Genomic DNA, 5,494 nt, shown 5'->3' on the forward strand with positions numbered 1-5,494 from the left:
GTGTGTGTGTGTGTGTGTGTGTGTGTGTGTGAAGCCATTTGTTAAAATATATCCCAGTGGTCTTCAGTTCCCTGATATGGAGGAGTGCTTTATTTAAGTTAGAAATGTTATATTAGGAGATACTTACTGCTATAGATCAAGCGTTCTTGGCTTCTTATACCTCTTATTCTATAGCCTCAGGACAACTATCAGAACAGGGAGGTGTCTGCATGAATTGAACTTGACCTCTGTTTGCTCTGAGGTGAATTGGCATTTTAAAGAGAGAATGAGGTGTAGGAAGGGGGCCCAGCCAGAGCTCAGTAGAGTCAGGGAAGTGAAAAATGGCAAAGGGTTAATCAATATATACGCTAAGAGGTCAGTTGTTTCTGCAGGCCGGCAATAACCAATGTTAGGATTCTATCCTTTCACAGAGACTAGGAGACAGCAGTCTGAAACTAATTTTGGGGGAAAGAGGGGGTAATTTTGAGTTTTCTCAGGCAGGCACTTTAAAAGAGATGAGAATCATCTTAGGCATGTGGCCTTGAGCTGTTAGAAATGAGGATGGTGTTTTGTTCAAGTCTCTATAGGCCAAGGTTGAGGCCTAGTCAAGAAGAGGCCTTAGAAGAGCTTGAATTTGGTTGAGGAGGGAATCTTTGTCACCCCTCAGTAAATTTACCAGTCCTGAGATTTCTGCCTGTGCTTTAGCCAGAGTCTGGTAATAACTGTCTAAGAGGCATCTAAAAAGCTCTTAGGTTCCTTTCCTCTTTGTTAAGTGGGGAGACCCAGCTTCGCAGTGACAGTGCTTCCCTTTAGTGTGCAAGTTGAGGGTTTGTCGTTGTGCACAGGATGGCTGGCCACTCGAATTCCATCCAAGTGCTCTGAATTTAGTAAGTGAAACCCATCTGGTGTATAAGTATCATCATCATATGCAATGCTGATGACTCCACTCCTATTATTGTTTCTACTATACAAGCAGTATTGCCTGTGTCCTATTGAAGTGTACTGTGGTCTCTTTGGAAAGAATCAGAACATCACCTCTAATAAATGTCATACTCTCTTAGTATCACACTGTCACACTCAGCATCTGAAATCGCATCAAGAAACATACACTGAAGGAGCAGGCTTGTGTGCTATTGTATTTATCAATCTCCAAGTTATTTAAGCCTTAAATATTCCAGTTCCTTTAATAACCTCGTCTACGTCTATCTTTGTGAAGTCTTTAATCCTTTTTGAGTGTATTTAAATATTCACTCATCATTTGCTATTGAGTATAGTGACTGTGTAAGTTCATCATCCACTAAATGGAACACAACTTCTTTTTATTGCCCGAAGTGCAACTTGATCAAGTTCAAAGTCATGATGTTTGAGTGCACAAATAGTTTACTTTTTCCAAAAGATGGTCTATCTTTTGATCTATTTCAAATTGTTTCCTTTGCCTGTAGTAAATCCCCATCCTCATTCTTCTGAGCCTAATTGATGTCACAGAAGAGAGGCAGCATTCTTACAGAGTTTAAATCACTCTCTGAGATATTCCTTAATTATTTCTCTTTAAGCCACTTTGTTTTCATTCTTGGAAAATGCTTTGAAAAATTTAAAATTCTTTCACCCCTATAATTTTGGCTCAGTGTGCCAGAGTACTGAATAAAGATACATGAAGGTAAATTGCACTTTTTGTGTTTCTTTTCTCTTTAAAAACATCTATTCTGCCTCTGCTTTCATTATACCATTTTCATGTACTGGATAATAGACTACAACAAAGGCTACCGAGTGCATAAAAATATATATTTTTTTGTTCTGGTCTACCCACACATTTTGTTATTCTCTTCTTTTTCAGTTTTACATCCATACCACTCTTTTGCCTTTGTTTTTCTTCTTGATTCCAGTAAAATGTAAATGTCATCACCTGGTACCTGTATTTTTCTCAGTGTTGCCATGACTTCAGGCCAGCTGGCAGGTTTCCAATCCATGATGGTCTGTTGGGTGAACATCTAAGGAGAGGAATAGAGGTTTAGACAATAAAACTTATAAATAGCCCCTTTTTGTTTAGAGTTCTGTAAAACCTGGTTAAAACTTTACCAATTATTTTTGTACCAAACAGCAACTCTTGTTTTCAACTCAGATGTAATGTTATTATTATTGTTTAATCCTCACCTGAGGACATTTCCATTGATTTTTTTTCTTGAGAGAGAGATATTAATGTGAGAGAGAAGCATCCATCGATTGCCTCCTGCCACTCCCAGACAGGGGCTGGGGATTTAACCCCCAACCTAGGTATGTGCCCTACAGGCAATGGAACCCATAACCTTTCAGTACACAGGGACAACGCTGGCCAAGGCTGTTATTATTATTAATTTTATTTGTAAGACTAAATAGTTTGATGACTCTGATGTGTTTGCAGTAGGGGTATAGACTCTATGTACTATAGCAGCAGAGTGTCCATTAAAAGTACAAAGGGCATTTGGCTTTGCCTTTCTAAGGAAAAGCTGACATCAGCCATTTAAGATCTGAACTTGATAGACATTAATACTATAAATTTGGTTCAGCAGTAATAAAAACTGCCCAAAAAAGTTATGTGATGGGAAAATAAAAATGAAATGTGAGACATTGGAAAGGATCTTTCTGGAGAATCCCATGGGGAGACACTAATGAGGATAGAGAAGTCATTCTATTAAAAAGGACAACACTCATTCCTTGTAACTGTTCTGAAATACCCAGCTTAGAAAAGGGCCTTATGACTGCTTGTGAGCCAACACTGATAAGGGAAATAGGTTAAGTTTACACATTCTGTGTAAATTATACTTGCAAAAGTTTAGTTTCCAAAGATATGGAGTTGAAATTTAGTGAACTGGTCAGGTGGGGAAAAAAATCTCTCCTGGTGAAAGAACAGTTAGAAGAAAATGACACTGGCAATTGTCATCTATATCTTGTTCCTGCTCTAGACCATGTAGGGCAAGCATGTCAAACTCACAGCCCGCGGGCCACATGCCTCATTTATTTGGCCCATGTTAGCCTTTGAGTTTGACATGCTTGATGTAGGAGAATTGTCATTAGACACAGACTACAGAGGAATATTTCCAAGGCCTTGTAAGCAGTTAGCATAAAGCATCATTAGGAACCTGTCCACCTTAAAGTACTATTATCTATTGAGTTGTTATTGGTACCCACTACGCTAAGACATTGTGTTACATATCAATGCTAACTTGGGCTTACTTAATACTTTATACTTTGCATCGTATCTTTATCTCATTGGAACCTTGGACTAGCCCTGGAAACAGGGAAAGCAGTTGTCATGCAACGCATAGAACAATGAAGCACATAGAGGTTATGTGACTTTTCATGGCCACATAAAATCTTAGGCTCTGATTCCTCATTTGCCTGGCTTTCCATAGGCATCCTTTTCTTAGTATAGTAGTGACTGTGAAAGGACCTAAACTCAAGGACTAAAACATAGGTACTAGGTTCCTAAATAAAGGCTATATTTCTTTAAATCAGATGTTGGCAAACTATGGCCCACATACCAAATTTAGCCCACTGTCTATTTTGGTAAATAAAGTTTTATTGAAACACAGTTACACTCATTTGTCTATGAATTGCATATGGCTCTTTGAGCTACCACAGAGTAGGTGAGTATTTACAATAGAGACCATATTGTCTGCAAAGCCTAAAATATCTCCATTGTCCATGTACTTAAGCAAATCTGAGTTTGTGTGTGCATTTTTTTCATTTATTTTTCTGACTTCCTTAAAAAGGACATTATAATCTCCCAGCAGTTAACACCGCTGTGTTTTTCTGACTTAACTGAGTGTGGTCCTGCTGGATGGACAGCCTGGTATAGGGTCCTTCTGATACTGTGTCTGACCCATTATAGGAAATATTTCTCAACCCCTGCTTTAAATGACTGCCTAAATTGTGTATCATCTCTGTAAGCATATTATATGAGTTAAAATTTACATTTAAAGAGGACTTCTTCAATTTTTATACTACAAGTTCCCGGGGAAACGTTTTCTAACTTAATTTGCTGAACCTTTGAGGCTCCAATTAGAAAAAAAATGTTGTAAATATGCATGGGTTGTGGTCATTATGATATCAAGTAAATTCTAGCGAACAGCTTTCAAAATTCAAACTGATAAAATGATAAACGTCACATGAGTAGACTTAGTAGAACATCTTGACTCACCTGTCTGGCACCTATGCTGCTGATGCCCTGGGAAGGCTTGACTCAGCTGAGGCCACTGCCCAGAGTAGGTGCATATGGCTTTTGCATGTGACCTGAGCTTTCTCACAGTGTGGCAACTTCGTTGTGGGATTCTATCTTCCTGCTCTGTCTGAATTGGATAGTGTTATGGAAATTAGAAACTATGGGATAATTTTATGATCATATCTGATTATTCCTAACCCCCAAATCTGACCAATTTTAAAGTTCTCACCCATCAGCGTATTGACTACTTTAATGTGCATATTGTAACTCTTTAACGCCTCGAGGACAATGACTGTTTTATATTTTTATGTTTTTACAGTGGCATTTGCTTAGAGACCAATTGTCTAGACAGTTTACTGTGAACAGGCTTAGGAAGCCACATTAACTTAGAATGTTCTAATGAAAACATTCTGTTCTTTGCTTGATCTGTCAATCTCCATTTGGCAGCCAAGAATTTCCCACTTTCAAGCAACAGTTCTTTTCTTAACTGAAAAAACAGCAACAGCATCAACAAATAATGCCCAAGCACTTTGGTCCTGTGCTTGATGTGGAACGATAAAAACACTCGTGTATTCAAATTAGTCTATGCATTTTTATGTTAGAAGATAGACCTTCTGCTCCAAAGGTAATCTGCACAACAGTAACAGATAGAGTCCTGATTTGGAAATTGGAGCCAGGAAGCACCTTGCTGAGCAGGCAATGGTGGCCTCCTGTGTTCGATATCTATCCTGTGTTTCTATATCTACTTCTTTTCTTTTCATAATAACTTTTATTGACAGTGCTACTTCCAACTGCCCAAAGCACGTATGATGCCCATATCCCCCTTTCCCAGTGCAAAACTGATCAGTGTAAATATTAATAAAAACAGTGTTGGTTAAATAATAAGTTCATTTCTAAGAAATGTTTGAACAAAATGATAAAACTGAATACATTCCTTTAAAATAAAACAAATGAGCATAACAAAAATATCTTAATACAAAGTTGTGAATTATGTTGGATGAATTTTAGTGACTGTTAATTAGACAATGGTGGAAATATTTGGGGAATGAACATTTCTGGGTCTCTGTAAATCACATAACCAAAGTTACTTCCTGTGTATGAATAAGAAACCAAATGGAGTAGACTGGCATTGACCAGAGTCTGGAATCTAAGTTATAACAATGGGTCTGAGATTTATATGTACCTTAAAACTAGAGGACAATGCTGAGTCTCAATGCCAGGGAATCCCACGGAAGGGACAGTTTCCAAGTGTACTGCATCACCCATAGGTACCAGGTAAGTTGTAATTCCTAAGTAGGTTGGACATGTCTTAGCATC

The sequence above is a fragment of the Myotis brandtii genome, unplaced genomic scaffold (genome assembly GCF_000412655.1).
Source record: "Myotis brandtii unplaced genomic scaffold, ASM41265v1 scaffold54, whole genome shotgun sequence".
NCBI lineage: Eukaryota > Metazoa > Chordata > Mammalia > Chiroptera > Vespertilionidae > Myotis > Myotis brandtii.